Consider the following 24,123-nt stretch of genomic DNA (forward strand, 5'->3'; position numbering starts at 1 on the left):
CGGGCTTTTGAGAGTACCCGAGTGTGATACATTTATTAAACCTACTCGGACGAATTTCCATCTTTGGTCGCGTCAATTCTTTCAACTCGCGTTGGAGCACAGCTCCTTCAATTCTGTGTTTTAGGGTAAGGCTGTGTCTCCCATTAATAGAAATACTCCATTGCACCAGTGAAAGAGATAGATTCCCTTCATTCCCACTCCCAAAACTTCCATTCCCATTGCCAATTACCTCCCTTCCAATTGCCAACTGCATTTTGGGCGGTTTTCCCTTCATCCGCCATTGACCACGAGGCAGGGTTGGGGAAGAAAGGCGTGCCTCCACCTCGTCATAGAGGGGAGGAGTGAGCCAGCCCCACTCGACCAACCATGAACAAGGGGTTTGGCTTGAGAGGGCGGAGAGAGAACGTTTGGGGGAGGTTCGCAAAGGTTGAGGGGCGGGGCCTATATAACCCACGGCGGGGCGTTTCCGAAAAGAGATGCGCTTTGAGTAGAGTCGAGGAGGGAGGAGATCAGAAGACAGGAAGGCCTTGAGTTGGACTAAGCAAGAGAGGAAGTTGTTGGACTGGGTGGGACTAAGAAAGAGAGAGAAAGAGTCCTGAAGCTTGTGAGGGAAGGAGAGAGAACCCGTCACACCAACCCTCCACCAAGCTCCGCGTTGGCTCCACCAAGCGTTCACCTCCACCAAGGCTCCACCAAGCTCCGCGTTGGCTCCACCAAGCGTTCACCTCCACCAAGGCTCCACCAAGTTCCGTGTTGGCTCCACCAAGCGTTCACCTCCACCAAGGCTCCACCAAGCTCTGTGTTGGCTCCACCAAGCGTTCACCTCCACCAAGGCTCCACCAAGCTCCGCGTTGGCTCCACCAAGCGTTCACCTCCACCAAGGCTCCACCAAGCTCCGCGTTGGCTCCACCAAGCGTTCACCTCCAGCCATCCACCTCCTGCCATTCCTGTCATTCCCCGCGTGAGTCTGTCTTTTGTTTGTTCTGTCCTGGGTTAATTAAGACTGTAGGTAAGCTAGTATTTGCACTGTGTCACCTGCGTGTTATGTGTTGTAAATAAACGTGACTGCTTTCTTTTTGCTTGTGTGTATAATAAATCCTGTTATTCCTCCGTACTCTGTTTTCTTCTCTCTTCCTCTTTACATTCGGTCGCTTTAGAGGTTTCCCGATTGAATACCTGTGGCGCGATCTGGTCAACGTTCAGGAAGTCGGGCCAATCGGGGATCCTGCAACGGTCGCGGTTGACCATCCGCTCGGCCCAAAGTAACATCTTGTCCGCGACCCGTAACAATATATATATATAGATATTTTAAAAATACCGGGATCGAGTCTTAAGACGTCTCCTTTTTCAGGAGTAGAGGAAATGAAGTTTGGCACCATTCCACCCACAACTTATACTCCTTTATTAACAATCTTCGTGCGAAATAAGTTGTATAAGCACAAAGTAGAAAAATAATAGCTTCGCAATAAATTTAATTTCTGTCGACAGAGGTCAAAAGGTCATCTAAATTGGCAGAAGCCCAACATTGTGTTAAAAAAAATTTGTTTTGGTAAAATTCTTGAAAAGTTTATTTTGAAAATAATGTTACGTTTGTGGGGGGAGGGTGGGCAGTAGGCAATACCTTAGCCCAGGTAGATTTGCATAGATAGTGTGCTCTGATTGTCATGAAGAAGAAGAAGCCCCATGTATCATAAGTAGGGATCCGGTAGACCGTATGTCGTGCAAGAGCGTATTTTCGTTCCCATCACGAGGGGTGGGGTTATGTTAATTGGTGAAGGACTATGGGTAATTAATCCCTTGTATGTAATGGCCTCTGTTATTTTCCTCTGTTTCTTATGACACCAGCAACACACACAGATAGCCAGGCAATCACGCATTTATAACACTAAATAAAAACCAACTGGAAGCAGGACATTGAAAACTACCACTGATACCACCGACCTGGTGAGCACACAGGCACAGGAGGTCCGGGAGGCGACGCCCTGAAGAGCAGTGATTGGTCCGGGATTGATTGGCGCAAGGACTGCTAAGATGGGATTAGTGATTGGTGGAGTAGGCACGGATGAAGTCAGAGCATTGAGTTTAAAATAACGCTCTCCCCGACATTTTTTCCTCTTTGCTGTCCCTCTAGAAGACAAAAGACGTTGTTCCGACATTTTCTGCCCCTTACACCCGGGAGATCATAGCGAACGGTGGCATTTTTGCTCTCTTGCGTTGGGCATTGGTGCTGTGCAGTCAGCATTTCATATCCGTAACTTTGGGTTTTGACGATCGTGAGGAAAGGCGGTCGTGGCTTGTGGACTCTGGCACGCTTGGCCGTGGCTTTGTGATGGCTGAGGGCCATGCCGAGTGAACCGGAGAGGCGGCGGTGCTGTGTGGAGCAGAGACGAGTGAACGGGCGCGGCCTGCTCGCTGCGCACTCGACAGCTAGAGGGGTGAACTGTGCACGGAGGCCTGGTTCCTGCTCGCGTGCTGCACGACAAAGCGTGCTGTTCCCGCCAAGGACGCGGGGGTTTGGACGATTCCTAACGAGGTTTAAGAGCAGATCGGAGCTATGTGCCCACTAAACAAACACACATTTTTTACTTTCGTTCTTTTATATTTCCCTATGTGTGTATTTGAGTCTGTCTGGGGACGTCCCATTTAGGATATTAGTTTAACGTGAATTTTTTTGTTGCTGGCATTTATTTTCAATAAACCTGTATATTTTGAACATTTTAATTGTGTGTCGGTTTGAGTTAATTGTTGCAGGTTCAAAGACTGCTGGTGGACCCCGACTTCCCCCCCCTCTCCCCCCCAGCCCCACCACCCACTCTTCCCCCGTGCGTATAATGAAGGTGCGCCATAGGTTTGAACGCCTTGGAGTTAAAGCTCGTTTGGTCATCTGTGTCGCCCTGCGGTGTTCACGACAGGGCAGACACGACAATAACATTACCCCGTACCCCTCCATCTACCAAATGGTACACCTGGACACTCACCTTTCTGAGAAACCTCAGAGGAGATTTCCAGGAATGCCTCATTCTGAGATGTGGGAAAACCCCCAAAATATTCCACATTGAAAAGAAAGGAATCCTGATCAAGTTGCTGTTGATGTAAGAGAATAACTATTTTTACTCCGATAAATGTATTTTGATTATTGTTCTTTGAACAAATACAGGTTTGTAACATTTATCCCACAAATCGATCAACTTGTCCTATTTAAGGACGCTCAAATTAATTCTTGTGGAGCCCTGCTTGTTATTGAACGTACGAGGAAGATAATCAATTCAGTTCTTGTGAGATGTTATTGGGGAATATTGGATCAAGAGTGGACATGGGGTGCAAATTATTGTCAATAACTAAGTAAATAACGTCAATTGTGGTTATACACCTGTTATGGGAATTTCCCATTGATTTCAATGAAAGTTAAATACATGTGTTGACAAATATTGCAAAACAAATCAATGTAACTTATCAATGAAATATTTTACATGCATTGGGTCTTGACCCGCTCCATCCTCGGTGAAAGTACTTTCGTCTAAGATTGCACTTGTAAATGATTCGGTCAAATCGTGAAGAATTTTCTTTCTTTGTTACCTCCGCCACCAAAGGTGGATGGGGGTTATGTTTTTACCCCTGTTTGTTTGTTTGTGAACACGATATCTCAAAAAGTTGTGGACGGATTCGGACAAAATTTGGCAGTGAGGTAGTGTATGTGACAAAGACGAAATGATTAGATTTTGGTAAAGATCCGGATTCGGCTACGAGAATGTTTTACGTGATCCTTCATCATTGAGAGATAGGGTCAGAAACGGTACATAGCAGGATATCTCAAAAAGTTATGGACGGATTTTGACGAAACAGATTGCACAGGTTGTGTGTGTGACAAGGAAGAATCGATTCAATTTTGCTGAAGATCCGGATCCGACGAGTCACATTTTTTAAAGTGATTCGTCACCAATGGGAGATTGGGCCAAAAACGATTTTGTTTCACAAACGATTTGCCAAAAACGACAAAAACGATTAATGGGAAAAACGATACAGCAGGAAATCTCCAAAAGTTGTGGACGGATGATTTTGATTAAATGCGATTCTGTATTGTGATTTTCTGGTCTACTCTGGGATACAAAACGTAAACTATCCACCTGGCAGAGGTATGCTCTATACTGAGTGCCGTTCTCGTGAATTCAGTCTGCATTTGATGGGCCAGCGTACTCCTGACCACTTGCGCACAAGACGGAAAGCGAAGCGGGTTCCTTTAGTGGATCCGACCGTCATGTTTGAATAGAGTTTGGACGTTTGGGCGATTTGGTAGGTCTCGACCGGCGATTGTAGGACCGAAAGATCCATGAGGGTGAGAGTGGATCACGTGCAGGGTCGTGTTCTCTAAATTGCTGGATTCCTTTCTTGAAGTTTTACTCTTTGGTCCAGCATGAATTTTATGGGTTCTTGAGGTTCCCGTCAGTGGTTGGGGTGAGCACAACGACCAAGGTCAGTGGATATGTTGAGGGCAAGGGGTATTGCTCTCATGGTGGTGGATCGTGGCACTGGGGGCCATCTCTTCCCTTCCCTTGGCTGGTGATCTCATGTGACTTCACACATCTGCAGAGTTCCCTCCGGGTCATACTCCTCCTTACATCCTGTGAGATGGGGTAGGGGTTGAGCAGAGGCAGCCTCACTGAACCTTCTCGGGTGAGCCAGCTAAGGGAAGGGTGCATTTTCGCGATGCCCGCCCACCAACGTTGAGCTGTGATCCAGGGTCGTGTGGTCCATCGTATACTTTTCATCAACCATTTTGGATAAACACATTTCTATCCGTTCAAAAACATACAGAACGAGAAAGAGCAATTAATGGTTGCACACCCTCGCTTGGACTTTCTACCTCTGCCATCGAAGGTGGATGGAGGTCTGTATTTTTTTTTTTTTTTTTTTTTTTTTTGTTTGCAAGATCGAGGCTCGTGAAAGAGCGAACATTAATCACACAGAAAGACAAACCGACACACAAACATATAACATCGGGAGCGGTAGACAAGATGGGGAGAGAGGGGGAAGGACACAATCACAACATTTGAGAGCAGGGACCGAGAGACATGGAGACATCGAGAGATCTGAGAGAGGGCGAGGGCTTTGGGGGAGGGCATGGGAAGGGGGAGGGGGGGTGGGAGAGGTATAAAACATATGGACACGGCCAGGACTTCCAGGAAAGAAGTTGGAATTTCAAACAAGGTGGATCTGGGGTGAATTAGCGGGGGTAGAAAAGATCAAGGTTTTGGATGGGGGAAGATAAGAGATGGTGGTGAACAGCTGTTTTAAAGACCTGGAGGGAGGAGTGGGATTGAAGGGAGTGAGGGAGTTTGTTCCAGAGGCGGGAGAAAAGAGGAATGAAAGAGTGAAGGTGAGCAGAGAGCCGAGATTTCGGCAGTTTAACCATCAGAGGGTTGCTGGCAGATCTTGTGCGACCTGTAGGAATATTTGGAGGACAGAGCACAGAGAGAGCTGGGGGTGCAAGGCCGGAGAGGAGTCGGTAGAAGACAGAAAGACCACCTACCTGCTTGCGGTGAGTGAGTGAAAGGCCCTCAGAGATAGCTTCATCGCGGGAGATTCCAATAATTCTGAAAGCTTTGGTTTCAACAGCGTGAAGCCGAGCTAGGTGTGAGGCAAGAGCACCGGCCCGGCCCATAGGGGAGAACAGTATTCCATTGAGCTGCGGATGAAAGCCTTGTATGTGGTGAGGAGCTCAGGTGTGCCGAGGAAGGACTTCGCACGACGGAGGATGCCCAGTCGGCGACTGGCTTTGGAGGCCAGCTTGGAAATGTGGTTTTCCCAAGAAAGATCATGGCAGATAGTGAGACCCAAAAGCTTGAGCGACAGAACTTCTTGGAGAGGATTGTTGAGAAAGTAGATGGGAGGGTTGTCCAGTCGATCTTTTCGGAGAGACATAGTAAGAGTGTGGGATTTGTCAGGATTGAAAGACATGTTCCACTTGTTTGACCAGTCTGTGATTTTGTCCAAGTCTTCAGAGAGTGAGGAGGCTGCAGACTGCCGATCTGAGGGAAGAGCAATGGAGCGGCAGAGAGTGGAGTCATCAGCAAAAAGATAGAGAGGATTTTCAAGTGAGTCAGAGAGATCATTGATGAAGACCAGAAAAAGCACAGGGCCCAGAACACTGCCTTGGGGCACTCCAGCCTGAACAGGAAGAGGAGATGAGAGAACCCCATTCAGGGCCACACGTTGACGATGACTAGAGAGGAAGTCAGCCAGCCATACGTGGAGATTTCCATGGATACCAAAGGAGGAGAGTTTGGTGAGCAGAGCGGGGTGCCAGACCGTAACGAAGGCACGTGATATGTCGAGGGAGACAGCTCTAATTTCCTGTTTGGCATTGAGGACCTCCATCCATTGTTGAGACAGCAGAAGCAGCATGTCCAGAGTAGCGTGACCTGGTCTGAAACCAAATTGATGCTCAGAGATCAAGCCATTGGAGAAGAGGAAAGATTTCATATCCGAAGCAATGATGGATTCCATGACTTTGCTGATAATTGGGAGAAGGCTGATTGGTCTGTCGTTGCTAGGATCTGTTTTTGCACCTTTTTTGTGCAAAGCGGTGATGTTGGCCGATTTCCAAGCAGATGGCAGTTGACCTTGAGCAAAAGAGAGGGTGAAGAGAACAGAGAGAGGGTGAGATAGAGCGGCAGAGCAGGATTTTAGGACCCGTGGGCTGATGCCGTCGGGTCCAGTTGCAGAATCAGAGTCGAGGGTTGACAAACTTTTCCACCTTGTCAGGAGGAAAGGACACGGAGTCCAGGAGCAGCTGGGTACGACTGGGTATGGTGGGTACAGAGAGGGATGGGTTTGGGACACAAGATTTAGAGGCAAACACAGAGTTGAGGCATTCAGCTTTTTCACGTGCGGAGTCAGCTGTGTAGCCGTTTGAGGTAAGGGAGGGGATGGAGGAGGAACAAACACCAGAAACGGATTTGACCAGACACCACCAGGTTTTGGAAGAGGGAGACAGATAAGAGAGTTCGGTCTTGAGAACGGAGAGATATTGTTTCCTGGCTCTCATGAGGGTGGACACACACTTGTTTCGGGCTTTGTGAAAGGAAATGAGATTTCCTTCCGTTGGATTTGCTTTCCAGGAGACGAAGGCAAGTTGTTTCTGGGCAACAGCCTCACCACAAGATTCCGTGTACCATGGACGGGAGGAAGGGTATGACAACTGAAGACGAGATGGGATAAATCTGTGCATGAGGGAGAGCAATTTACTTTGGAAGAATTCCCAGGATGAGTTGATGTCAGAGGTGGTAGAGATGGGAGACCAGTCCAGATGATTGATGGCTGCTTGAAGACCGTGCCAGTTGGCCTGAGTGAAATGCCAGACTCGTCGACGCTGAGCAGGCTCCCCGAGAATGGTCAGAGAGATGTCCACTTTAACAAGGACATGATCAGATGATCCGATTGGTGCAGAAGAGGAGCAGCAGACATTTTCAGGGAAGTTAGTCAGTACCAAGTCGAGAAGAGAAGACGCTCCGTTGACTGAGATCCGGGTCGGGAAATTGACAGATTGTGTCAGTCCCAGTGAGTCGCAGACGTCCTTTGCTGAGGAGCCATGGCTGGTGAGGGAGGTACCCACACCCAGCCAACTGGAATGACGACAGTTGAAATCACCACATATGAGGAAGAGAGAGTTGGGATGAGTAGATAGAAGTTGGTCCATATTATCAGACAGCGAGATGTAGATGGAGTCATCACTGTTTGGTGGACGGTACAACACACATATGAACAAGAGGTGGGAGCAAAGGGGAAGCCGTAGCCAGAGGTATTCCTGGGGGTGAGGTGGAGAGAGTACAGTGCAGGGCGAGTGAGGACGAGAGTTTTTGATAAAGATAGCAACCCCACCTCCAGGACGAGGCTCAGGTCTATCATACCGGAGGAGGGAGTAACCCGGGAGAGATACTAAGGAATCAGAGACATCATGAAGGAGGAAAGTTTCTGTTAAGCAGATCATGTCTGGTTTGACAGAAGCAACCTGTATGGAGAGATCAGTTAAGTTTGAACGAAGACCCCGGATGTTTGAGGTCCATACCGTTAATGAAGAGGAAGGGGGAGCATCGGATACAGAACAGGGGGGAGGAGGGGCAGGGTAAGATGTGGAAGAGGTGGAAGAGGTAGGGAGAGCTGTTGAAGGTGTGTCAGAGATTTCAGAATAGCTCGGAGAAAGAGAAGGATGGGGCGGACAAAAGGTTTGATGGTGATTGGGTGAGGCACAATGAGGTGTTATTTGAGGAGGGGGAAGAGCGAGGCAGAAGGTTGGGGGAGATGGAGGTGAGAGTTGGAAGGGGGAAGAATCGGGGAGGACGCTTTGAGGAGGGGGAGTGAGAGGGCGGAAATTGAGAAGAAATGAGGGTGGGGAGATTTGAAGGGGAGGGGCGAGGGGGGAGTTTGGGAGGGAAGGGACAAGGGGAGGGATTTGAAAGGGATGGGATATGGGGGAGATTTGGAGGGGAGGGGTGAGGGAGGAGTCTAGGAGGGGAGGGGTGAGGGGGTAGTTTAGGAGGGAGGGGCAAGGGGGGAGATTTGAAAGGGATGGGTGATGGGGAAGATTTGGAGGGGAGGGGTTATGGGGAAGATTTGGAGGAGAGGGGTGAGATTTGATTTTAGAAAGTGTACGATTAATGGGAAACGAACATTTATTGCAAAATGAGTTTCTTGGTTGCACACCCTCGCTTGGACTTTCTACCTCTGCCATCGAAGGTGGATGGAGGTCTGTATCTGTTTGTGAACAGGATATCTCAAAAGTTTGTGGCCAGATTCGGACAAAAAATTGTGGACAGGTTGAGTGTGTGATGAAGTCGAATCGATTCGATTTTGGTGAAGATACGAATCCGGATACGAGAATTTTTGAAAATTTTAAGTGATTCTTCACCATTGAGTGATTGGACCAAAAGATATGCAGCATCATATTTCAAAAAGGTGTGGATGATTTATGACAAAACTTGGTGGATGAGTTTGGTAAGTGACAAGAACAAGCCGATTAGCTTTGAGTTCAGGTCCAGGTCTAGATCCGACCTGTCAGTGGATACAAAACGTAAACTGTTCAGCCTGGCAGGGGTATGCGCTCTACCGAGTGCCGGTCTAGTTTTACATGCGACCTGCTGCCATGTTCGAATCTGGGTGAACATTTCCAAACAGCAAACTGACCAAAGCCCTCACCATGCATGCCCAGAGATAATAAAAGGTGTTGTAGCTGAGAGAAGGCAAGGGCAGGCAACAATCATATCACCTGAGAAATAAAACTTGATCAAAATCCAGATATGACTTTACAATACCAGGGACAGTCCAACTACCTACATCTCCAAACACCAAAAACTGTCCAACTACCTACATCTCCAAGCAGCATCCCACAGAGACTGTGCAACTACACACACCTCCAAGCAGCATCCCACAAAAACTGTCCAACTACCTACATCTCCAAACACCAAATCACAAAAACTGTCCAACTACCTGCACTCCAAGCAGCATCCCACAGAGACTGTGCAACTACACACACCTCCAAGCAGCATCCCACAAAAACTGTCCAACTACCTACATCTCCAAACACCAAATCACAAAAACTGTCCAACTACCTGCACTCCAAGCAGCATCCCACAGAGACTGTGCAACTACACACACCTCCAAGCAGCATCCCACAAAAACTGTCCAACTACCTACACCTCCAAGCAGCATCCCACAGAGACTGTGCAACTACCTACACCTCCAAGCAGCATCCCACAGAGACTGTGCAACTACCTACACCTCCAAGCAGCATCCCACAGAGACTGTGCAACTACACACACCTCCAAGCAGCGTACCACAGACACTGTGAAACTACCTACACATACAAGCAGCATACCACAGCGACTGTACAACTACCTACACATACAAGCAGCATAACACAGAGACTGTACAACTACACACACCTCCAAGCAGCATCCCACAGACACTGTGAAACTACCTACACATACAAGCAGCATACCACAGCGACTGAGCAACTACCTACACATACAAGCAGCATACCAAAGCGAATGTGCAACTACCTACACCAACAAGCAGCATATCACAGCGACTGTCCAACTACATACACCTACAAGCAGCATCCCACAGGGACTGCAACTACCTACACCTACAAGCAGCATACCAGAGACTGTGCAACTACCTACACCTACAAGCAGTATACCACAGACACTGTGCAACTACCTACACCTACAAGCAGCATACCACAGGGACTGTGCAACGATGTACACCTACAAGCAGCATACCACAGCGACTGTGCAACTACCTACACCTACAAGCAGCATACCACAGCGACTGTGCAACTATGTACACCTCCAAGCAGAATACCACAGAGACTGTGCAACTACCTTCACCTACAAGCAGCATACCACAGAGACTGTGCAACTACCTACACCAACAAGCAGCATACCACAGCGACACTGCAACTACCTACACATACAAGCAGCATACCACAGCGAATGTGCAACTACCTACACATACAAGCAGCATACCACAGCGCCTGTGCAACTACCTTCACATACAAGCAGCATACCACAGCGAATGTGCAACTACCTACACCAACAAGCAGCATGCCACAGCGACTGTCCAACTACATACACATACAAGCAGCATCCCACAGAGACTGTGCAACTACGTACACCTACAAGCAGTATACCACAGCGACTGTGCAACTATGTACACCTACAAGCAGCATACCACAGAGACTGTGCAGTGTGCAACTACCTACACCTTCCAGCAGCATACCACAGAGACTGTGCAACTACCTACACCTACAAGCAGCATCCCACAGAGACTGTGCAACTACGTACACCTACAAGCAGCATACCACAGCGACTGTGCAACAACCTACACATACAAGGAGCATACCACAGCGACTGTGCAACTACCTACACCAACAAGCAGCATACCACAGCGACACTACAACTACCTACACATACAAGCAGCATACCACAGCGAATGTGCAACTACCTACACATACAAGCAGCATACCACAGCGACTGTGCAACTACCTACACATACAAGCAGAATACCACAGCGAATGTGCAACTACCTACACCAACAAGCAGCATGCCACAGCGACTGTCCAACTACATACACATACAAGCAGCATACCACAGCGACTGTGCAACTACGTACACCAACAAGCAGCATACCACAGCGACTGTGCAACTACCTACACCTACAAGCAGCATCCCACAGACTGTGCAACTACCTACACCTACAAGCAGCATACCACAGCGACTGTGCAACTACCTACACCTACAAGCAGCATACCACAGCGACTGTGCAACTATGTACACTGACAAGCAGCATACCACAGAGACTGTCCAACTACCTCCACCTCCAAGCAGCATACCACAGAGACTGTCCAACTAGATACAAGAACAAGCAGCGTACCACAGAGACTGTGCAACTGCCGAAACCAACAAGCAGCGCACCACAGAGACTGTGCAACTACCTGCACCTACAAGCAGCGTACCACAGAGACTGTGCAACTACCTGCACCTACAAGCAGTGTACCACAGAGACTGTGCAACTGCCGAAACCAACAAGCAGCGCACCACAGAGACTGTGCAACTACCTGCACCTACAAGCAGCATACCACAGAGACTGTGCAACTACCTGCACCTACAAGCAGCATACCACAGCGACTGTGCAGCTACCTACACCTACAAGCAGCATACCACAGCGACTGTGCAACTATGTACACCGACAAGCAGCATACCACAGAGACTGTCCAACTACCTCCACCTCCAAGCAGCATACCACAGAGACTGTCCAACTAGATACAACAACAAGCAGCGTACGACAGAGACTGTGCAACTGCCGAAACCAACAAGCAGCGTACCACAGAGACTGTCCAACTACCTGCACCTACAAGCAGCATACCACAGAGACTGTGCAACTGCCGAAACCAACAAGCAGCGCACCACAGAGACTGTGCAACTACCTGCACCTACAAGCAGCGTACCACAGAGACTGTGCAACTACCTGCACCTACAAGCAGTGTACCACAGAGACTGTGCAACTGCCGAAACCAACAAGCAGCGCACCACAGAGACTGTGCAACTACCTGCACCTACAAGCAGCATACCACAGCGACTGTGCAACTACCTACACCTACAAGCAGCATACCACAGCGACTGTGCAACTATGTACACCGACAAGCAGCATACCACAGAGACTGTCCAACTACCTCCACCTCCAAGCAGCATACCACAGAGACTGTCCAACTAGATACAACAACAAGCAGCGTACGACAGAGACTGTGCAACTGCCGAAACCAACAAGCAGCGCACCACAGAGACTGTGCAACTACCTACACCAACAAGCAACGTACCACAGAGACTGTGCAACTGCCGAAACCAACAAGCAGCGCACCACAGAGACTGTGCAACCACATGCACCTACAAGCAGCGTACCACAGAGACTGTGCAACTACCTGCACCTACAAGCAGCGCACCACAGAGACTGTGCAACTACCTGCACCTACAAGCAGAATACCACAGCGACTGTGCAACTACCTACACCTACAACCAGCATACCACAGCGACTGTGCAGCTATGTACACCGACAAGCAGCATACCACAGACACTGTCCAACTACCTCCACCTTCAAGCAGCATACTACAGAGACTGTCCAACTAGATACAACAACAAGCAGCGTACGACAGAGACTGTGCAACTGCCGAAACCAACAAGCAGCGCACCACAGAGACTGTGCAACTACCTACACCAACAAGCAACGTACCACAGAGACTGTGCAACTGCCGAAACCAACAAGCAGCATACCACAGAGACTGTCCAACTACCTGCACCTACAAGCAGCGTACCACAGAGACTGTGCAACTGCCGAAACCAACAAGCAGCGCACCACAGAGACTGTGCAACTACCTGCACCTACAAGCAGCGTACCACAGAGACTGTGCAACTACCTGCACCTACAAGCAGCGCACCACAGAGACTGTCCAACTACCTGCACCTACAAGCAGCGTACCACAGAGACTGTGCAACTGCCGAAACCAACAAGCAGCGCACCACAGAGACTGTGCAACTACCTGCACCTACAAGCAGCGTACCACAGAGACTGTGCAACTACCTGCACCTACAAGCAGCATCCCACAGAGACTATGCAACTACCTACACCTACAAGCAGTATACCACAGAGACTGTGCAACTACCTACACCTACAAGCAGCATACCACAGCGACTGTGCAACTATGTACACCTACAAGCAGCATACCACAGGACTGTGCAACTACCTTCACCTACAAGCAGCATACCACAGAGACTGTGCAACGACCTACACCTACAAGCAGCACACCACTGCGACTGTGCAACTATGTTCACCAACAAGCAGCGTACCACAGAGACTGTGCAACTACCTACACCTACAAGCAGTATACCACAGCGACTGTGCAACTATGTACACCTACAAGCAGCATACCACAGACTGTGCAGTGTGCAACTACCTACACCTTCCAGCAGCATACCACAGAGACTGTGCAACTACCTACACCTACAAGCAGCATCCCACAGAGACTGTGCAACTACGTACACCGACAAGCAGCATACCACAGCGACTGTGCAACAACCTACACATACAAGGAGCATACCACAGCGACTGTGCAACTACCTACACCAACAAGCAGCATACCACAGCGACACTACAACTACCTACACATACAAGCAGCATACCACAGCGAATGTGCAACTACCTACACATACAAGCAGCATACCACAGCGACTGTGCAACTACCTACACATACAAGCAGAATACCACAGCGAATGTGCAACTACCTACACCAACAAGCAGCATGCCACAGCGACTGTCCAACTACATACACATACAAGCAGCATACCACAGCGACTGTGCAACTACGTACACCAACAAGCAGCATACCACAGCGACTGTGCAACTACCTACACCTACAAGCAGCATCCCACAGACTGTGCAACTACCTACACCTACAAGCAGCATACCACAGAGACTGTGCAACTACCTACACCTACAAGCAGCATACCACAGCGACTGTGCAACTACCTACACCTACAAGCAGCATACCACAGCGACTGTGCAACTATGTACACTGACAAGCAGCATACCACAGAGACTGTCCAACTACCTCCACCTCCAAGCAGCATACCACAGAGACTGTCCAACTAGATACAACAACAAGCAGCGTACCACAGAGACTGTGCAACTGCCGAAACCAACAAGCAGCGCACCACAGAGACTGTGCAACTACCTGCACCTACAAGAAGTGTACCACAGCGACTGTGCAACTACCTACACCTACAAGCAGCATACCACAGCGACTGTGCAACTATGTACACCGACAAGCAGCATACCACAGAGACTGTCCAACTACCTCCACCTCCAAGCAGCATACCACAGAGACTGTCCAACTAGATACAACAACAAGCAGCGTACCACAGAGACTGTCCAACTACCTGCACCTACAAGCAGCGTACCACAGAGACTGTGCAACTGCCGAAACCAACAAGCAGCGCACCACAGAGACTGTGCAACTACCTGCACCTACAAGCAGCGTACCACAGAGACTGTGCAACTACCTGCACCTACAAGCAGTGTACCACAGAGACTGTGCAACTGCCGAAACCAACAAGCAGCGCACCACAGAGACTGTGCAACTACCTGCACCTACAAGCAGCATACCACAGCGACTGTGCAACTACCTACACCTACAAGCAGCATACCACAGCGACTGTGCAACTATGTACACCGACAAGCAGCATACCACAGAGACTGTCCAACTACCTCCACCTCCAAGCAGCATACCACAGAGACTGTCCAACTAGATACAACAACAAGCAGCGTACGACAGAGACTGTGCAACTGCCGAAACCAACAAGCAGCGCACCACAGAGACTGTGCAACTACCTACACCAACAAGCAACGTACCACAGAGACTGTGCAACTGCCGACACCAACAAGCAGCGTACCACAGAGACTGTCCAACTACCTGCACCTACAAGCAGCGTACCACAGAGACTGTGCAACTGCCGAAACCAACAAGCAGCGCACCACAGAGACTGTGCAACTACCTGCACCTACAAGCAGCGTACCACAGAGACTGTGCAACTACCTGCACCTACAAGCAGCGCACCACAGAGACTGTGCAACTACCTGCACCTACAAGCAGCATACCACAGCGACTGTGCAACTACCTACACCTACAACCAGCATACCACAGCGACTGTGCAGCTATGTACACCGACAAGCAGCATACCACAGACACTGTCCAACTACCTCCACCTTCAAGCAGCATACCACAGAGACTGTCCAACTAGATACAACAACAAGCAGCGTACGACAGAGACTGTGCAACTGCCGAAACCAACAAGCAGCGCACCACAGAGACTGTGCAACTACCTACACCAACAAGCAACGTACCACAGAGACTGTGCAACTGCCGAAACCAACAAGCAGCGTACCACAGAGACTGTCCAACTACCTGCACCTACAAGCAGCGTACCACAGAGACTGTGCAACTGCCGAAACCAACAAGCAGCGCACCACAGAGACTGTGCAACTACCTGCACCTACAAGCAGCGTACCACAGAGACTGTGCAACTACCTGCACCTACAAGCAGCGCACCACAGAGACTGTCCAACTACCTGCACCTACAAGCAGCGTACCACAGAGACTGTGCAACTACCTTCACCTACAAGCAGCATACCACAGAGACTGTGCAACTGCCGAAACCAACAAGCAGCGCACCACAGGGACTGTGCAACTACCTACACCTACAAGCAGCGTACCACAGAGACTGTGCAACTACCTGCACCTACAAGCAGCATCCCACAGAGACTATGCAACTACCTACACCTACAAGCAGTATACCACAGAGACTGTGCAACTACCTCCACCTACAAGCAGCATACCACACAGACTGTGCAACTACCTACACCTACAAGCAGCATACCACAGCGACTGTGCAACTATGTACACCTACAAGCAGCATACCACAGGACTGTGCAACTACCTTCACCTACAAGCAGCATACCACAGAGACTGTGCAACGACCTACACCTACAAGCAGCACACCACAGCGACTGTGCAACTATGTTCACCGACAAGCAGCATCCAACAGAGACTGTGCAACTACCTACACCTACAAGCAGCATACCACAGAGACTGTGCAACTACCTACACCTACAAGCAGTATACCACAGCGACTGTGCAACTATGTACACCTACAAGCAGCATACGACAAAGACTGTCCCACTACCTCCACCTACAAGCAGCACACCACAGCGACTGTGCAACTATGTTCACCGACAAGCAGCATCCAACAGAGACTGTGCAACTACCTACACCTTCAAGCAGCATACCACAGAGACTGTGCAACTACCTACACCTACAAGCAGCATACCACAGAGACTGTGCAACTACCTACACCTACAAGCAGCATACGACAAAGACTGTCCCACTACCTCCACCTACAAGCAGCATAACGCAGAGACTGTGCAACGACCAACACCGACAAGCAGCATCCCACAGAGACTGTGCAACTACCGAAACCAACAAACAGCATACCACAGCGACTGTGCAACTACCTACACCTACAAGCAGAATACCACAGAGACTGTGCAACGACCTACACCTACAAGCAGCATAACACAGCGACTGTGCAACTACCTACACCTACAAGCAGCATACCACAGAGACTGTGCAACTACCTACACATACAAGCAGCATACCACAAAGAATGTCCAACTACCTACACCAACAAGCAGCATACCACAGAGACTGTGCAACTACCTACACATACAAGCAGCATACCACAGAGACTGTGCAACTACCTACACCTACAAGCAGCGTACCACAGAGACTGTGCAACTGCCGAAACCAACAAGCAGCGCACCACAGAGACTGTGCAACTACCTACACCAACAAGCAGCGTACCACAGCGACTGTGCAACTGCCGAAACCAACAAGCAGCGTACCACAGAGACTGTCCAACTACCTGCACCTACAAGCAGCGTACCACAGAGACTGTGCAACTACCTGCACCTACAACTTACAGTTGCAGTGTGCCCGAGGACGACGAGTGACGAGTGACGAGTGACGAGTGACGAGCCGGAGGGTGGTTGTTCTTCTTCTTCTTCCTCTGGGGGTCAACTTCCTGGATCTGGAACGGGAAGTGATATTTTTTTCTTTTATTCTTTCCTTTACCCTGTGGATGGTCCATCGATTTTATATATAATTATAAACCGAAGGGTTTTATATATATATATATATAAGTCCTTAAGGGTCAACGAGATTATTTAAATATCTTTCAAAAAAACAACAACATTTCATTTTACGGTCGGTTGAATGTGACGTCACGACAAGGAACGGTGGACGATTTCAAATGCATTAATTAGCTTTTCAGTGATTAATTATTGATTAATTGGTTTAGATTCAAAAGGGTGGAGGCCCGGGTGCCCGGGGCGTCCGTCCGGACGTCTTTGGCTTGAAGGCTCATTTTCCGCGGCGCAACACCTGCGGGGGCCCAGGATCGAGGGTTCGAACCTTTAGCAGTTTGCTTGCAGCTCTCGATCTCATCGTTGATACGTCATCGTGGCCCGCCTTAGCCCGGTGCACCACGACGCCTCCACCGATTGGAGCTCACTTGGAACATGCATTTAACCCCCATGTGATTGATCTAGTTACGTCACCGGCTGGAGCAAGGTTACGTCACCGGCTGGAGCAAGGCGATTCTGCTGCTGGTCTCGCTTGGGGGACCAATGGGTCGCTACAATATTAATATTAATATCGAGCAACACATTTATGCCAATAAATCATCAGCTATTGGAGTTGGACTAAAATCGTAAATACATAAATTGCTGGACAATAATATTAATAATATTCCTTGAACAACAACAACATGTTGTCTGTTCTGATGGTATATTGTCATTACAATATTACATCCTTGTAGTTGCGTACATGTTACTGTTAGATATATGAGAGGTGCGCCGAGTCACAAGTAGAACACATTTGTATTGACTATTGAGTATTGTCTAAACACTCGGTATTATATTACTAATTATTATTATTCTTATTACATGGAAGCGTAAGATTTATTATGCAGGCAGGCATGCATAAACTTTTACAAATAACACTGCATGTGATGAAATGAAAGTGAGCCTCCTTGTTGAAATATATACATAATTGGTTTTTGTCCAATAAAAAGGTGAAAAACACTGTACGGTATATTTATTTCTTGCCTCCGATCCTAAATGCATTGTACAGTCACGTGAAAGAGTAAGTAGGGGAAGGCGGGGCAAGTTGAGCATCGGGGTAAGTTGAAGTGAGGCACCACCTCCCAGCCATTTATGAATGAGTCAGACTTTGTGGTGGCGCCATCTATAGTATAGATGCCCCATTGCATAAGTCCACGTTGTGCCATATTGTTTTCTAAATTGAAATTGAAACGGAAACCAGTGTTGCAGAGGGAAAAATCCAATTTTCAGCCATAAAAGTAAAAAGGTGTAAAACAGGTAAGTTCACGTTTCTTCCATATGCAGCATGGAGATAATATGGATATCAGATGACAATTATTGTTAGTCCAGGTATGTGTCTCCATTCTTGTCGTAGACTTTAATACGATGGATGCATAGAAGATGTGTGTATGTGGAGACATCTCAGAAAGTTCAGACTGGGGTAAGTTGAGCCAGACCCTACGGGGCAAATCGAGCCATGGCTCAACTTGCCAACTCATGTTGGTGGAGATAATAATAATTAGCATTTATAATGCGCTTTTCCCCAAAGGCTCAAAGCGCTTACAGAATACCATATTATTACCGTACCCCGGTCATTGGATACATTGCGAGCCTGCACCACACTGGGTGTACCATCTCCACACCCCAGTATGCCAGGAGCTTGCAGCCCTATCTGAAAATCGCAAACGGAAGCCATCAGCCAAGAAATCAAAGAGATGCTTGTTCAAAGCTAATGGGAAAAAGACATGTCCCCCAAGATCAAACACCCCTAGTTCCAGTGAGACAGATGGTGATTCAGAAGTTGAGTATGATGACGAATCAGATGTGGACAGTGAATAGGATATCATTGAAGGTGACTTTGTAGTTGTCAAATGTGCTGGCAAATCAAGATTTGTGCATTACATTGCTCGGGTTGATGTACTGAATGGAGAGGAATTTCAGTTTGAAGGTGTCTTCCTGCAGAAAGTTGCTGGAAAAGTTGGATCTGACAACCCAGTGTTTGTTCCAAACCCAAAGGATGAAGCAGGATTTGAACTGCAAGACATCGTGCGTAAGCTGCCACAGCCTAAGTGCGTTGGCAGTTCTGCCCGTTGTTCTGGACAGCTTGTGTTCAATTATTGTGACTTGTCAGTTTGGCAGCTTAATTGACTTGATTTCTGACATGTTTTACTTTTAGTTGCAGATCCAAATGATGAAGCTGGCATTGATGAGCAAGATATTGTGCCTTAATTGCCACAGTCTGACTGTTGGCCTTTCTGGGTGTATTTGGGACACTTTTCTTTTATTGTGACTTGAAACTGTGACAGGTGGATCGAGTTGACTTTTCTTACCACAGTTGACAATCTTGTTTTTCTATGAGAGTGACTCAATTTGTTCGTAACTGATTACTATAACCATGAACACAAGGTAATCATTTCGTTCAGTGTTGTAGAATTTTACAACATTAAATATTTTTTTCTGGCAAAACAATGCTTTTCTACTTTAGTTATCTTTATTTGGGGCAATGATCAACTTACCCCTATGTGGTACAACTTACCCCAGAGGTTGGATCAACTTACCCCTCGGGCGGGCAAGTTGAGCCATTTTGCCTCCGTTTTTTCAAAATGTCACAGTGACTTTCAGTGTGGGGATAGAAAGTAAGAACCAGCTACAAAATGTTTCCCAAGGATTAAATTAGAAGGCAAGATACTCATTTGTGCAAGATCATCAGTAAGTTCAGTCCTAACATTCCAAGAACAAAAACTGGCTCAACTTGCCCCGCCTTCCCCTACACCCCATGTGAAGTTTTGACTTTTTCAACGTATTTCAACGTAATAATAATAATAATAATAATAACTAGCCGAAACCCGTGGAACATCCACGGAAGGGAGGATGTGGTGTATGGATAGAGTGTACCATTATGGATGGCATAGGGGATTTGCTTGTCCGAGTAAGAGTTAGGAAGAAAGATGAGAATGAAGAGTGCGTATATGAACAACGTATTTATTGCAAGCTAATTAAATGACAACGCTACGATATACTTTTGAAAATATCACGTACCGTCTCGAAGTCAATGGCATCCTTTTATCTCTTCGTATACAACTCTGATTTCTACCTTATCGTGAACAGGGTAAAGCCTACTTTGATAATCATGAACGGTGGCAGATGCAGGAGTTGGTGAAACGAAAGGGAGGGGGAGGGGGGGGGGCTGATCATGACCGACCCTACGCCAATATGACTCAGCCAGCTGATTCAGAGACAACGCAGGAATTGCAAAGTTACCATCATATTGAGTCAACTTACACACTGGTCTTTGAGGAACAATAAACTGCTCTATTCAAGGTGCTTAAGTTAATCCTTCAAATCATTTAAAAACAACCCAACGTTGACGAAGCATGGCATACGAGGCCCGTTCAAAAAGTTCACGGAACGACGTACTCTCAAAGGTCTGAGGCCAAAATGTTTGTTTTTTCCCCCCCTTACACAACGGAAACAACAACTGGATAGGTAGGGCCGAGGCCTACGCCTACGTTTCGTCACTCGGCGAAGTACACTTTGTTTTAAGCTTTCAGAAGCTGAAGCCTTGGTATTTATTGCTTTATATGATACTGATGGGCTGCTGATCAGTTTCACTTCGTTGTAATCACAGTATATGGAAGACATTATGGTAAACCCACCTGATGAGGTTAGCGTACAGCGCGATCGACGACACCGGCACAAATGGCGGAATGCATGATCAGGATTGTCCAATCAGCGGACGGCTTGTTGCGCCTTCACCCAGCAGACGCCAATACGATGGAGTCGTAAGATGGCGTCGTATCGGCCGTTAATCGGATGCTTTTGGGCCCCAACGTCGGCTAATTCAGATTTTTCGAGTATGGCTGTAGGTGATAAACAAAGAGCGCGGTTCGTAGATCGTAAATCCATTAGTGCCGGGGCATTGGGTCACTGGGTGCGGCGTAAAAGGGATAACAAAGTCGAGTCCTTACGGTATTATTATATAGATAATAATAATAATAATAATAATAATAATAATAATGCATTTATTTTATATAGCGCTTTTCAGGAAGCCCAAAGACGCTTTGACAGAGTGTAAAACATAAAAACAATTGCAAAAAAGACAAGAATCAACAGGGAAATATTCAAAGCAAAAAGGAGGGAGAAGGACAACAGATAGTCAGGGGTTAAATGCTGTGGGTTAAATGTTGAATGCAGTGTTGAACAGGTGGGTCTTGAGTGATGTTTTGAATGTGGTGAGTGAGGAGGAGGAGGACGAGTCTCTGATGGTGTGAGGTAGTGAGTTCCAGAGGGTGGGAGCAGCGATGGAGAAGGCCCTGTCCCCCCAGGATCTGAATTTGGTCCGGATGGGGGTGGGAGTGTGTCTGGAGAGGAGGTCAGCCAGGTAGGATGGGGATGGGGCCAGGTCATGGAGGGCTTTGTAGGTCAAGAGGAGGATTTTGTACTGGATTCTCTGGGAGATGGGGAGCCATCGGGGGGGGTGATGTGGTCACGGGTCCGGGAATGGGTGAGTAGACGGGCAGCGGAGTTCTGAATGTATTGGAGTTTATTGGTGATTGTTGAGGGTGAACCATAGAGGAGGCTATTGCAGTAGTCCAGACGGGAGGTGATGAAGGCGTGGATGAGGGTTTCTGCAGCCGTGGAGGAGAGGGATGGACGGAGACGGGCGATGTTTTTCAGGTGAAAGAAGGCTGTCTTTGTGATCTGTTTAGTGTATTTGTCGAAGGAGAGGGATTGGTCAAAGATTATGCCAAGATTCCGGATGTGAGGGGACGTGGATACTGGGATACCGTCGATGTTGAGGGCAAAGTTATGGGTGGATTTTATGAGCGTTTTTGGGCCAATGATGATTATTTCAGATTTATCATAGTTAAGTTTGAGGAAGTTGATTTGAAGCCAGGATTTTATTTCAGTGATGCAATTTGTCAGGATAGAGTGGGTGGCGGTGCAGATGGACTTGGTGGAGATGAAAAGCTGGATGTCATCGGCGTAGCAGTGGAATTGGAGACCATGACGGCGGATTAAGTGACCGAGGGGGGACAGGTAAAGGATGAAGAGGAGGGGGCCAAGGACTGAACCTTGGGGGACACCTTGGGGGAGGGGAGCAGTGGGGGATTTGCAGTTATTGATGGAGATGAACTGGCGTCTGTCAGAGAGGTATGATTTAATCCAAGAGAGGGCAGTGCCGGTAACGTTAAAGGTGGTTTCAAGTCGGGTGAGGAGGATGGTGTGATCGATAGTGTCAAAGGCGGCGCGGCGCTCAGGTCGAGGAGGATGAGAATGTTGAGGTTGCCAGCGTCAGAGGAGAGGAGAAGGTCGTTGGTGATTTTGAGGAGAGCAGTTTCCAGTACTGTGGTTGGAGCGGAATCCGGATTGGAATGTTTCATACAGGTCATTGGCAGAGAGGTGATGTTTGAGTTGAGTGGCTACAGCGTGTTCCAAAACTTTCGACACAAAGGGTAGGTTGGAGATGGGTCTGAAGTTGTTTAGGGTGTCAGGGTTTAGTCCAGGTTTTTTCAGAATGGGGGTAACAGCAGCAATTTTGAGGGATGGTGGGACGATGCCTGTAGACAGGGAGGAGTTTATTGTTGCAATGATAAGTGGAGAGAGAGAGAGCACAAAGGGAGGCCTTGACAAAGCTGGAGGGGATGGGGTCAAGAGTGCAGGTGGCAGTTTTCATTCCTATGAGGAGTTCAGAGAGGTCAGTAGGGGAGACTGGGGAGAATTGAGACAGGGGATGGCAGGATAAGGGGGGGCAGGTGCGGCGGTGGTCAAGCTGTTGTAGATGTTTTCAATTTTGCGTTGGAAGAATGAAAGGAAGGAGATGCAGTTGTCTACTGTGAATGACTGGGTGGCGGTGTTCAGGGGGCTGAGGAGTTTATTTATTGTAGAGAAGAGTGCTTTTGGCTTTCCGGAGCCAGAGTGGATAAGTTGAGAGTAGTAGGCGGAGCGGGCGCGGGAGAGGGCATCTTTATAGTGTTGTAGGTGGTCCTTGTAGGCTTGGGAGTGAACTGTGAGACCTGTTTTATTGCTGAGTCTTTCAAGTTGGTGAGCACGAGTTTTCATCAGGCGGAGTTCAGGGGTAAACCAGGGAACAGAATGGGTGAAATAAACGGTTTTGGTTTTTATAGGCGCAAGTTGGTCAAGGCAGGAGAGAGTGCGGTTGTAGTAGTCAGTGAGGTCAGAAGGGGTGTGGAGGTCAACGAAGGGAGAAGTGGACATTTTTTCAGAGAGGGTGGATGACAATGAGGTAGGTGAAAGAGCGTTTAGCTTACGGAAGTTGATCGTGCGATAATGCCTTGGTGCTGGGGTGGGAACGTTGACGGTCATAGTGATGGCTAAGTGGTCAGAGAGGGTGAGGTCGGAGCCAGAGAGATGGTGCAAAATCAATCCAGTAGAGCAGACAAGGTCCGAAATGTGACCACGGTTATGGGTAGGAAAGTTGACATGTTGAGTGAGGTTAAAGCAGGTGAGTAAATCAGTGAAGTCAGTGGAGTCCATGTGGATATTGAAATCACCAAGGACGACGACGATTGAGGGGGAGAGGGAACATAGCTGGGTCAGAAAGTAGGAGAAGTCAGACAGGAATGATGGGTGTGGTTTGGGAGGGCGGTAGACAACAGCCATGACTGACTGTGCGTGACCAGAGAGTTTAGATACAGCTATTTGATCTTCATTTCAACAATATTGATATTTAAAGATGATATAATAAAACAAATATCATGAAATATTTACATTTTGTAGTCCATTGTATATTTTAAATAAACATAAATGCAAATTTCGCATGTGGAAAAAGTAAGTACACCCCTACATTTATTACTACTTCAAATACCTAAAATTAGAATCAGGTGCACCAGCTGA

At 48.0% G+C, this 24,123-nt stretch overlaps 1 long non-coding RNA gene across 1 annotated transcript in view; it reads right to left on the reverse strand.

Moving 5' to 3' along the window:
- LOC137415348 (uncharacterized) overlaps positions 1–17,598 on the reverse strand; it is a 28,158-nt gene extending 10,560 nt beyond the window's left edge. The window contains exons 1-2 of the long non-coding RNA XR_013621491.1: positions 17,576–17,598; positions 17,086–17,192 (exon numbers count right to left, since the gene is read on the reverse strand). This is a non-coding gene — a long non-coding RNA (uncharacterized LOC137415348). The remainder of the gene's footprint in view (positions 1–17,085; positions 17,193–17,575) is intronic.
- Positions 17,599–24,123: the final 6,525 nt, after the last annotated feature.

The sequence above is a fragment of the Myxine glutinosa genome, unplaced genomic scaffold (genome assembly GCF_964187855.1).
Source record: "Myxine glutinosa unplaced genomic scaffold, kmMyxGlut1.1 SCAFFOLD_330, whole genome shotgun sequence".
Classification (NCBI taxonomy): domain Eukaryota; kingdom Metazoa; phylum Chordata; class Myxini; order Myxiniformes; family Myxinidae; genus Myxine; species Myxine glutinosa.